Source organism: Bos grunniens, chromosome 13 (assembly GCF_055505025.1).
Source record: "Bos grunniens cultivar Pamir isolate PY7600 chromosome 13, Bosgru_T2T1.0, whole genome shotgun sequence".
Classification (NCBI taxonomy): Eukaryota; Metazoa; Chordata; class Mammalia; order Artiodactyla; family Bovidae; genus Bos; species Bos grunniens.
In genome coordinates, this window is record NC_141177.1 from 82,409,304 (window position 1) to 82,421,939 (window position 12,636).

The 12,636-nt window shown below is 41.8% G+C and overlaps 1 long non-coding RNA gene across 2 annotated transcripts; it reads right to left on the bottom strand.

The window, feature by feature from the left end:
• Window positions 1–9,421: 9,421 nt before the first annotated feature.
• Window positions 9,422–12,379, bottom strand: LOC147361309 (uncharacterized). 2 transcript variants are annotated; one of them, XR_015140031.1, is made up of 3 exons: window positions 12,110–12,375; window positions 10,112–11,181; window positions 9,422–9,604 (listed from the first exon to the last, which is right to left on the bottom strand). It is a non-coding gene; the product is annotated as an uncharacterized LOC147361309 (long non-coding RNA). The 2 variants fall into 2 exon arrangements; XR_015140030.1 differs by lacking the exon at window positions 9,422–9,604 and having other exon boundaries at window positions 10,420–11,181; window positions 12,110–12,379.
• Between the last annotated feature and the right edge of the window lie 257 nt (window positions 12,380–12,636).

Here is a 12,636-nt window from a genome sequence, read left to right on the forward strand (position 1 = left end):
TTAGAGACGCAGAGTCTTGGTATCCACCTGAGGCCAGCTGAGTCAGAATTTGCATTTTGATTGAGATTCCACAGAAGATCCTATACACAAGAAAGTTTGAGAACACTTGCCTGAATATATCCTAAAGGTGAATTTTGCATGGTGAATATCTGTGTAAAAATTTGAAGCTGACAGAATCCACAAAAAAACAAATGCTCAAGATGGAATAAAAGCTCACTTATCTAGAGCTCATATACTCTCCACCTTGACTGCCAAAAGAACAGCCTAGAACTAGGGGTTTCAGGCATATGGTTTTAAAGTCTTCTGCAAGTTTAGTTTTAGTTGCTCAGTTGTGTCTGATTCTTTGTGGCCCTATGGACTGTAACCCACCAGGATTCTCTGTCCATGGAATTTTCCAGACAAGAATACTGGGGTGAGTGGCCAGTTCCTTCTATAGGGGATCTTCCAGACCCAGGGATCGAGCCCGAGTCTCTTGCATTGCAGGCAGATTCTTTACTGTCTGAGCCACCAGGGAAGGCCAAGTTTGAGAGCGATTAAAAAGGTGTAAACTGATTTCCTGGAGTACTGATTCTCAAACTATAATCCTGGATCAGTAGTATATGCATGCCCCAGTGACTTGTCAGAAATGCAGAGCTCCTAGGAGTTCCCTGGTTGCCAAGGGATTAAGATTTCACCTTGCAATGCAGGAAGTATGGTTTCGGCCCCTAGTCAGGGAGCTAAGATATGGTTTACTTGCATTGTCGTTGTTCCGTCGCTCAGTCATGTCCGACTCTTTGCTACCCAGACTGCAGCATGCCAGGCTGCCCTGTCCATAACCATTTCCCAAAGCTTGCGCAAACTGATATGCACTGAGTCAGTGATGCCATCCAACCATCTCATCCTCTGTTACCCTCTTCTCCTCTTGTCCTCTATCTTTCCCAGCTTCAGGGTCTTTTCCAATGAGTCAGCTCTTCCCATCAGGTGGCCAAAGTATTGGAGCTTCAGCTTCAGCATCAGTCCTTCCAATGAATATTCAGGGTTGATTTCCTTTAGGATTGACTGGTTGGATCTCCTTGCTGTCCAAAGGAATCTCAAGAGTCCTCTCCAGGACCACAATTCAAAGGCATCAATTCTTCTGCACTCCACCTTTTTTTATTGTCCAACTCTCACATCCATACATGACTACTGGAAAAACCATAGAACCATAGCTTTGATTATACGGACCTATGTAGGCAAAGTAATGTCTCTGCTTTTTAATACACTGTCTAGATTAGTCATTGCTTTTCTTCCAAGGATCAAGTGTCTTTTAATTTCATGGCTGTAGTCACCATCTGCAGTGATCTTGGAGCCCAAGAAAATAAAGTCAGCCACTGTTTCCATTGTTTCCCCATCTGTTTGTTGTGAAGTGATGGGACCGGATGCCATGATTTTCATTTTTTGAATATTGAGTTTTATTTATTTTTTATTTATTTTTTTTGAATGTTGAGTTTTAAACCAATTTTTTCACTTTCCTCTTTCACCTCATCAAGAGGCTCTTTAGTTCCTTTTTGCTTCTGGTATGCTGCTGCTGCTGCTAAGTTGCTTCAGTCGTGTCCAACTCTGTGCGATCCCATAGATGGCAGCCCACCAGGCTCCCCTGTCCCTGGGATTCTCCAGGCAAGAATACTGGAGTGGGTTTGCCATTGCTTCTGGCATAAGGTAGGTGTAATCCTCATATCTGCAGTTATTGATATCTCTCCTGGGAATCTTGATTCCTGCTTATGAGTCATCCAGCCCTGCATTTCTTATGATGTACTCGGCATATAAATTGAATAAGCAGAGTGACAATATACAGCCTTGACGTACTCCTTTCCCAATTTTGAACCAGTCTGTTGTTCTAAGTCCGGTTCTAACTGTTCCTTCTTGACTTGCATACAAGTTTCTCAGGAGACAGGTTAGGTGTTCCGGTATTCCCACTTCTTTAAGAATTTTTCACAGTTTGTTGTGATCCACACAGTTAAAGGCTTTAAGCATAGTCAATGTAGCAAGTAGATGTTTTTCTGGAATTCTCTAGTTTTATCTATGATCCAATGGATGTTCGTAATTTGATCTCTGGATCCTCTGCTTTTTCTAAAACCAGTTTGTACATCTGGAAGTTCTCAGTTCACATATTGTTGAAGCCTAGCTTGAAGGATTTTAAGCATTACTTTGCAAACGTGAAATAAGTGCAATTTTGTGGTAGGTAGTTTGAGCATTCTTTGACATTGCCACTTTTTGGGATTGGAATGAAAACTGACCTTTTCCAGTCCCGTGGCCACTGTTGAGTTTTCCAAATTTGCTGATATATTTAGTGCAGACTTTCATAGCATCATCTTTTAGGATTTGAATTAGATCAGCTGGAATTCTATCACCTCCACTAGTTTTGTTCCTAGTGATGTTTCCTAGAGCCCACTTGACTTCACACTCCAGGATGTCTGGCTCTAGGTGAGTGATCACATGATTGTGGTTATCTGGGTCATTAAGATCTTTCTTGTTATCATTCTTCTATGTATTCTTGCCACCTCTTCTTAATATCTTCTGCTTCTGTTAGGTCCATACCATTTCTGTCCTTTATTGTGCCCATCTTTGCATGAAATATTCCTTTGGTAACTCTTATTTTCTTGAAGAACTCTCTAGTCTTTGCCATTCTATTGTTTCTGATCTAAAACAAAACATGAAACGGAAGCAATAGTCTAACAAATTCAGTAAAGATTTCTAAAATGGTCCACATTTTTAAAAAATCTGAAAAAAAAATGCAAAGTTTCTGCCCATGCATAAGACTGGGGTGTATAGAGGATGGGGTCCAGCTTTCTGCATTTTAGCAGGCCCTCTGGGTGATTCTAATGCATGCTCAAATTTTACTTCTGCTGTCCTGGAGGAAGCAAAGAGCAAAACTGATGACAACAGAAAATACAAAGGAAAAGAAACATAGGTACTGAACAGGCAGAGACAGGTCTAGGATCACTCAGGCTTGAATTAAAGGTGTAAGAAGGAGTATGCCAATGAAAAAAATCATTCAGTAGTCAATCTAAGAAAGAAATGGAAATTTGTATTTGAGTCAACCTGACAGTTATAACCCAGGAGACAGTTTCTTAGAGAGGTCTGAGAACTGTTCAAAGAGGTAAAGGGGTGGCTACTACATACGTGATTTTGATGAAGGGGTAAGATGAGCAATCAAGGACTCATCTTGTAGAAGTTGACTGCTACTTACAAGGGACAGATGTTTTAGTTAATGGTTTTAGTGCCTTTCAGTATTTGGGAAGATGAAAAACACTGTCTTTATAAAATGTTTTCTTGGAAGGATCTAACTCTCTGAGGGCCAGTTCTGTTAGTTTTCCTAGAGCGCAAAGTGCCTCATTCTAATCTTTACCTTGATTTCCTTTCAGGGTGTTATAGGTCAGTGACTACAGTGCTAATGACTTGATCTTGTAGAACTGGATGGCGGGCAGCTTTCTTTATCTTACAATCCCTTCCCTTTCAAATTTCTACCAAATTATAGGCATTTCTTGACCGATTTGTCTCATGGCACTAGGAATGTTCATTCCAAGATCAAAGGTAAAGATTTTGTGGATAGGCCGCTCCATGTGCTATTACTGGACTAAGCCCTGTTAACAGTGACCCAAATCCTCCAGACCGCCTGTCTTACATCTGTTACGGTCTAGGAAATGGTTCCCTCTTGTTGCTATTTCCCATATCTGCAGTTACAGTTACTGATCTTACAGGATTACATAATTGGTCAAGTCATCTAATCATCACTACTTTTATATGAGGCTCAGTCAAACATTTAGTAGAGCAAGAAACAATAATCTTATAAAATAAACAGAATGCAAGTAATAAAGCTAGCAACACTAGTAAGGTCATAAGTAAATATTTAAGCTAAAAATTTCCATTAGATGCAGCCAAGCATCATCCCAGTTCATCTGGCCAGTCTGTTCTGCACCAATGACTGTCTTTCAGTTCAATTCAGTTCAGTCGCTCAGTCGTGTCCGACTCTGCAACCCCATGAATCGCAGCATGCCAGGCCTCCCTGTCCATTACCAACTCCCTGAGTTTACTCAAACTCACGTCCATCGACTTGGTGATGCCATCCAGCCATCTCATCCTCTGTCGTCCCCTTCTCCTCCTGCCCCCAAATCCCTCCCAGCATCAGGGTCTTTTCCAATGAGTCAACTCTTCGCATGAGGTCTTTAAGGGAAATGATAAACTGGCATTGTACACAAAGTTCACCAAAGATGTCTGCATGCACAAGGTGAGTGGTGGGTCACTGTGACTTCTTACAGGATTCCGAAAGGGATGCGGTCTTCTAAGGAGTTAAGTGGTTGGCTCTGGTAAAAGAAAAAAGTGATCTTTATGGTTGAGCAGGTAGTTCTGTCATGGGGGAGGTCTGGTTTAATGCATAACAGACGTATAGTGTACATTAGAGGGGAGGAAACAGGTCCAAGTGGGCAGAGGGGAAAGAATTATGTTTAAATTTATCTTGTCTTGCTTTAAAATATGACTTTTATTTATTGAGTAGATTTCAGTAAGAGGGGCCAGTGTTAATAAAGATACAGTCATTAAGCAACTATATGGCTGGGGCAAAAACTGTAAAGTATGGAAGAGAAGATGCTGGAAAGTTAGTGAGAGAATCAATACAGGGTGTATCAGGAGTTTGGCCTTTTTACTCCTAAATAATGTGGAGCCACTCAGACTCTCAGTGGCAGAATAATGTCGTTAAGAAAGAAAAACATAGTTTTGCATTTGAAAGGGAGAGGATTCCATTATCTACAGATTTAGTTTACCCAGTGATGCAGAATGGATGAAGCACTTTTCAGTTCAGTTCAGTTCAGTTGCTCAGTCGTGTCCGACTCTTTGCAACCCCATGAATTGCAGCATGCCAGGCCTCCCTGTCCATCACCAACTCCCGGAGTTCACTCAAACTCATGTCCATCAAGTTGGTGATGCCATCCAGCCATCTCATCCTCTGTCATCCCCTTCTCCTCCTGCCCTCAATCCCTCCCAGCATCAGGGTCTTTTCCAATGAGTCAACTTTTCGCATGAGGTGGCCAAAGTATTGGAGTTTCAGCTTCAGCATCAGTCCTTCCAATGAACACCCAGGACTGACCTCCTTTAGGATGGACTGGTTGGATCTCCTTGCAGCCCAAGGGACTCTCAAGAGTCTTCTCCAACACCACAGTTCAAAAGCATCAATTCTTCGGCCCTCAGCTTTCTTCACAGTCCAACTCTCACATCCATACATGACCACTGGAAAAACCACAGCCTTGATTAGAGGGACCTTTGTTGGCAAAGTAATATCTCTGCTTTTGAATATGCTATCGAGGTTGGTCATAACTTTTCTTCCAAGGAGTAAGCGTCTTTTAGTTTCATGGTTGCAATCACCATCTGCAGTGATTTTGGAGCCCCCCAAAATAAAGTCTGACACTGTTTCCACTGTTTCCCCATCTATTTCCCATGAAGTGATGGGACCAGGTGCCAGGATCTTCGTTTTCTGAATGTTGAGCTTTAAGCCAGCTTTTTCACTCTCCACTTTCACTTTCAACAGGCCTTTTAGATCTTCTTCACTTTCTGCCATAAGGGTGGTGTCATCTGCATATCTGAGGTTATTGATATTTCTCCTTGCAGTCTTGATTCCAGCTTGTGCTTCTTCCAGCCCAGTGTTTCTCATGATGTGCTCTGCATATAAATAAACAGTGTGACAATGTACAGCCTTGACGTACTCCTTTTCCTATTTGGAACCAGTCTGTTGTTCTATGTACAGTTCTAACTGTTGCTTCCTGACCTGCATATAGGTTTCTCAAGAGGCAGGTCAGGTGGTCTGGTATTCCCATCTCTTTCAGAATTTTCCACAGTTTATTTTTATATACAGTTAAATCATGAATAATACCCGAGGGTAATCCTGAAGTCATGCTCAGAAACTTCTACAGTAACAGGATCTAGTCAGACCAGTATTGGGGTGCCTAGGACTTTATTTTGAGACAGTATTCTTTGCAGAAAATGAAATGAGTCATGTCACAATTTCCAGGTACCTTTCAGTGTTACATAAAGATAACTACATCTCTCTTCAAAACACTTTTCAATTTTGTTCTGCTGGTATTTTTGCAAACTAAAATTCGCTTTCTCACTTACCCTTCACACTTTTGTGCTTCTACCCGTGATTTTTTTTATTTGTAATAATACTGAATAAGAAAATGAAATCACAATTTAATATTCTTATAAACCACAGAGGAATTCAGCCCATGAAACACACTTACAGGTCATGATTTTCTTTCACTTTCGTGAATTTTCCTTATTTCTTTTTAATGAGTTGTGTAGATTGACACAACGTCACACAGCGTGTTGCTCTGCCTAGTACCTCACTGGGCTGAAATACAAGATGCCCAAAATGTCCTTCAGAATGGAGAAATACACAGGATGCATTAAAATATATAATTCTAAGAGCATTATTCAGTAGCTGCACTGCTTGGTGCTTTATGCTTAAGTTATCAAGCAGTACAAAAGCTAGATGATGTCTTAGTGGCTTTAAGAGGTTAAGGGATCTCCTTAAACCCCAGTGTCAAAGGGAATAACATTAATTTATGATGGTCATGTTAATCTCAGGTAGCCTGTAGCCAGGTTAAATGAATGCCTACTCTGCATGGGTGGGAGAGCCTGTACTTTCTCACCTATGGGGGTTTCTGAGGGAGATTTCAGCTCCGATGACTAGCTCGGTCACAATGTGTCTTAGTTTTCACCAGTACAAGTATTTTGCAACAGAAAACAAAGACGCAGTTGCTTTTGATAGCCTTTGCTAAAACTTCAAAAAACATTCTTTAAAGATTCACAAAATGCTCTCAGTAGTTTTACTATTAATGTGGTCTTTTGTTGATTGCAAAATAGAACACCCACTTTTACAACTGAAACAAATTAAAAACACATTATTGGAATTTTTTTAGTGGTGTGTCTTTTCGACCCCATGGACTATAGCCCGCCTGTCTCCTCTGTCCATGGAATTCTTCAGGCAAGAATGCTGGAGTATGTTGCCATTTCCTCCTCCAAGGGATCTTCCTGATCCAGGAATGGAACCTGCATCTCCTGCATTGGCTGGCAGTTCCTTTACCACTGAGCCACTGGTATTGTCTTTAAAGTTTTACTCTGTTTTTATATATAACCCATTGACAAGCACTCAAAAAACTGTCTCCTGATAGAAGAGCACGTAAAGCCACCTCTTCTGTATCCTGTCATAGATGAAACATGGTTCCTGCCATGAGGGACATGCCATATGTCCATTTTACAGGACTGCCTGTAAAATGACTGTAAAAGCACCCACCGTCCTAAAGCTTTCATCCCAGGGTATCAGTGCATTCCAATCCCAAAGAAGGACAGTGCCAAAGAATGTTCAAACTACTGTACAATTGCGCTCATTTCACACACTACCAAGGTAATGGTCAAAATCTTTCAAGCTAGGCTTCAGCAGTACGTGAACCAAGAACTTCCAGATGTGCAAGCTGGATATGGAAAAGGCAATGGAACCAGAGAGTAAATTGCCAACCTTTGTTAGATCATAGAGAAAGCAAGAGAATTCCAGAAAAATATCTACTTCTGCTTCATTGACTACACTAAAGTCTTTGACTGTTTAGATCACAACAAACTGTGGAAAACTCTTAAAGAGATGAGAATACCAGACCACCTTACCTGTCCTCTAAGACACTTGTATGCAGGGCAAGAAGCAACAGTTAGAACCGGACATAGAACAGATTGGTTCAAAATTGGGAAAGGAGTATGTCAAGGCTGTATATTGTCACCCTGCTTATTCAACTTATATGCAGAGTACATTATGTAAAATGCCAGGCTGAATGACTCACAAGCTGGAATCAAGATTGCTGGGAGAAATATCAACAACCTCAGATGTGAAAATGATACCACTTTAATGGCAGAAAGTGAAGAAGAACTAAAGAGCCTCTTGATGAAGGTGCAAGAGGAGAGTGAAAAGGCTGGCTTGAAACTCAACATTCAAAAAATGAAGATCATGGCATCTGGTCCCATCACTCCATGGTGAATAGAAGGGGAAAAAGTGGAAATAGTAACAGATTTAATTTCTTGGGTTCCAAAATCACTGCAGATGGTAACTGCAGCCATGAAATTAAAAGACACTTACTCCTTGGAAGGAAAGCTATGACAAACCTAGGCAGCGTATGCCTTATGATCCAGCAACCCCACTGCTGGGCATACACACTGAGGAAACCAGAAGGGAAAGAGACACGTGTACCCCAATGTTCATCGCAGCACTGTTTATAATAGCCAAGACATGGAAGCAACCTAGATGTCCATCAGCAGATGAATGGATAAGAAAGCTGTGGTACATATACACAATGGAGTATTACTCAGCCATTAAAAAGAATACATTTGAATCAGTTCTAATGAGGTGGATGAAACTGGAGCCTATTATACAGAGTGAAGTAAGCCAGAAGGAAAAACATAAATACAGTATACTAACGCACATATATGGAATTTAGAAAGATGGTAACAATAACCCGGTGTACGAGACAGCAAAAGAGACACTGATGTATAGAACAGTCTTATGGACTCTGTGGGAGAGGGAGAGGGTGGGAAGATTTGGGAGAATGGCAATGAAACATGTAAAATATCATGTAGGAAACGAGTTGCCAGTCCAGGTTCGATGCATGATGCTGGATGCTTGGGGCTGGTGCACTGGGACGGCCCAGAGGGATGGTATGGGGAGGGAGGAGGGAGGAGGGTTCGGGATGGGGAACACATGTATACCTGTGGCGGATTCATTTTGATATTTGGCAAAACTAATACAATTATGTAAAGTTTAAAAATAAAATAAAATTGGAAGAATAAAAAAAAAAAAAGCAAAGACATTACTTTGCTGACAAAGATCTATATAATCAAAGCTATGGTTTTTCTAGTAGTCATGGAAAGTGAGAGTTGGACCATAAAGAAGGCTGAATGCCAAAGAACTGATGCTTTTGAATTGTGGTACTGAATACTCTTGAAAATCCTTTGGATGGCAAGGAGATCAAACCAATCAATACTAAAAGAAATCAACCCTGAATATTCATTGGGAGGACTGATGCTGAAGTTCCAATACTTTGGCCATCTGAGGGAATGAACCAGTTCATTGGAAAAGCCCCTGATGGTGGGAAGGATTGAAGGCATAAAAGAGAAAGAGGCAGCAGAGGATGAGATGGTTAGATAGCATCACTGACTCAATGGACATGAATTTGAGCAAACTCTGGGACATAGTGAAGGACAGGGAAGCCTGGCAAGGTGCATGCAGTCCATGGGGTCGCAAGGAGTTGGACACCACGTAGTGACTCAACAACAGCAATCAACGTTTATCCACTCTCTGCAGAGAAATCACTGTTTCCACTTGGTTCACTAAGACGTGAAAGAGGCAGCAAGACAGGGAGAAAAGGTTCTTTTATTTTATCAAAATCATAGGAAGAATTAGGGAAAAAAAGGTTGAGAGAAGGGTGCTCCTGGGTCTTCCTTTTGTTGAGTCACTGCCTTTATTCATCTGTTTTGTCAGTTTTCAACAGCAGTATTGTTTTTGTCTTACAAGAGGAATAAAACTTGAGCTTGAGCCATATAGTAAGAAGCAAACCTTGAACATTGAGAAAAGTCACTTAAAACAGATTCTACTTAGTGATATGAATCTATAACATTACCAAATATCTGAATAGAGCCACAGGATCAAAACACTGAGGGCACATTCAAGAACCACCATATTGATATTTGTGTGCTCCACAAATGTATGGGCAAACTTCAGAACAACACGAAACAGAAGGCCACTTCTGGCCACTTTTGGCCTTGATCTGAAGCATCACTTGAGTAAGACAAAGCTTTATTATCTATTTTCACAGGGCAGAAGTCTAAAACTTATTGTTCTATGGCTCTGGTTTCACTACCTTAAATGAACGAATTTCGCCATGGACATACATTTTGTTCCAGAAAAATGAACATTTTCATATAATTCTCAAAGTGTTTATAAAGTGCAGGGAGAAAATTCACAGCCGGAAGAATATGACACAGTGAGAATGCCAGTGTGGGCAACAACACTATTATCCAATAAAAAACAACAAAAACAAGCTGTAAGGATGTTAATTGTTACCTTAGGGTAATTTAGGTATCCTCAGATGGCATCTGCAGGCCGTCTTATCAAGCACATATTTCATCTGCGGACTGGCATCCCTAGTCGACAGTTTGGAATTAACGAGGGCTGGAGTGGCTGGGCCTCTATATCTCTCCACTAGGTGCACATAGCTCATGGTTCAGGAGTCTGTGGCCATTTGGCCCAGGGCTTGCCTTTGCTTGGTTGTAGATTCCCAGGATATTAATAGCTAACATTTACCAGGCACTGTTTTCCAAGCAGTGGGCTAAGTTTATGTGAATTATTCAACTTCATGCTTATTACAGAAATACTTTGAGAAGTCCTGTTTAATGAGAAAATTGATATGACAGAAGACAAGCAGCTTATCTGGGGTCTTACACTTAGGAAATAGCAGAGTATGTTTTGAAACTTGTGGTCGGTGTCCATAACTGGTGGCCTTAACCACTGGGATACACAGTCACAGACCTGTTATTTTAAATCAAATATGCAGAGTGCAAAGTCAAAATTTTGTTCATTTACAACAATTGGGAAATTACTTCCAAAGACAGCTAAACTAATATTTGCCTGCTTTGCTTGGTACCTACTGCATGCTCTGTTCTGAGATGGTAGCGTGTGGTTTACGATTTATACTTCAAAGTTGGCATTTACTGACCACCTATGATGCCAGCCACTCTTCTGATTTTAAATTGCTCTGTATCAAACTGACTCAACTTTCCAGTCATAAAACAACAGCTGCTTATGATCGTTATCTCCCCTGGTTCTGGAGGTTGACTGGGCTCAGCTGGGCTGTTCTGATTGCAGCCTTGCAGAGAGTTGCAGGCTGACGGTGGCTGGGTGGTCAGGCTGCAGACAGGGTGGAATCAACTTGCAAACTCCTTCACTCACACGCGGGGGTCTGGACCAGAAGAATACAGACAGCTGTGGGCTGAGTGCATGGATCTCTCTCTCTCTCCATCTCTCCAACACGGCCGCTTGGGGTGGGCAGACTTCTCAGACGTGGCTCAGGGCTTCAAAGCTGTGTGCCCTGAGAAAGCACGCAGAGCCTGACACTTCCACCACATCCTGGTCATCTGTGGGAAGTTATGAGAAGGGTCAGCCCATCCTCAGGGAGGGGGATTAGTCTCCACCTCATGACAGGAAGAGTGACAAAGAGCATAGGATACGTCTTAAAAACACCACGGAACAATTACAAACACTTGCATCATTACCTTAGTTAATTACCAGATTATCTGTGCAAAGTAGACATTACCTATTGGGGGAGGAATCATACACTCAGGTAGGAATTGACAGAACTCAGATTCAAACTCAGTCTGCCCGAATCCACAACACAACCCTATTCTCTCCTAAATGCTTTCATCTACCACACTCTAACACCTTAGTCCAAAAAGATGTGAGGCTTCCAGCAGAATTAAAACAGAAAATTTCAGGATAAAAAAGAGGACTGTTCCGTACAAGTGGAGTAAATCAGTAGTATCAGGTATTCATTCAATTATGAAATATGTTTTAAATGCCTACTGAATCCTAGGTGCTAGGGATATATGGATCGACAGATAGGATTCAAGCAGAGTAAGGAGGGGTAGGTATCAGTATCAGTATTTCCCACATTTTCTGCTCTTATGAATGTTAAGTTTTAGAGGAATTGGCAATTAACAGGCAACCAAGACACAGCAATATGTTATGAGTCATGGTAAGTACTCAGAAGCGATTAAAGGATATGGTGAAATTTGTGTTCTTCATTCCACGTGGTTCTTTAGAATTCACAGCCATATTACCTCACCCACCTTCACACGGATAATAATATAGCGCTGGCCAGGCCAAAAATAGTTGCTCTGGCAACAGCAATGGGCCCAAAAAATGGACACATGACTCAAGAAGTGCTAATTAGAGTGTTTCCTGGATTCACACACGCACAGAGGAAAAAGCAGTTTTCTTTCTACAAGGGTTGCGAAGCGGGGGAAGCTGCACACGGCAGCGGGTGGCCTTGTTGAAGACACTTACCTGGCTGAAGACGAAGTGAGGCCTGCACTGAGAGGGAGGGAAGGCCTTGTGGGGTCAGGGAGAGGAAGGAGAGGGGCGAGGCGAGGAAAGACCTGGTCCCGGCCACCGGAAGACTTCGCCTTCCGCAGAGCTCTCTGCTTACCGTCTCAGCCTTGCGCTGCCTGACGCCTGTGGCCTGCTCTGCAAAACCCACCCGAGTGTGAGGCGGGGACAGGTCTTTCTTGTCTTCCCGGGTACAGACTCTGGGACACATTTGGTGCTCAATGAATATTTATCTGATCAATGAGGGTTGACGGATGAGTGCGCGAATGACTTTGAGAACAAAAAAAAAAATCACACAGAGGAAACCCTCTTTCCCCTCTATCTAACTAGAAGGACGGTGCCCAGCTAAGTTGAGGAGTCAAGGAAATTTTAGCATTTTCATATTTTAAAAAAAATTTTTAATTAATATTGAGTTTCCTCAAAAAATTAAAATGAGAATGGCCACACGGTCTAGCAAAACCACTTCTGGATGTATTTCCCAAGGA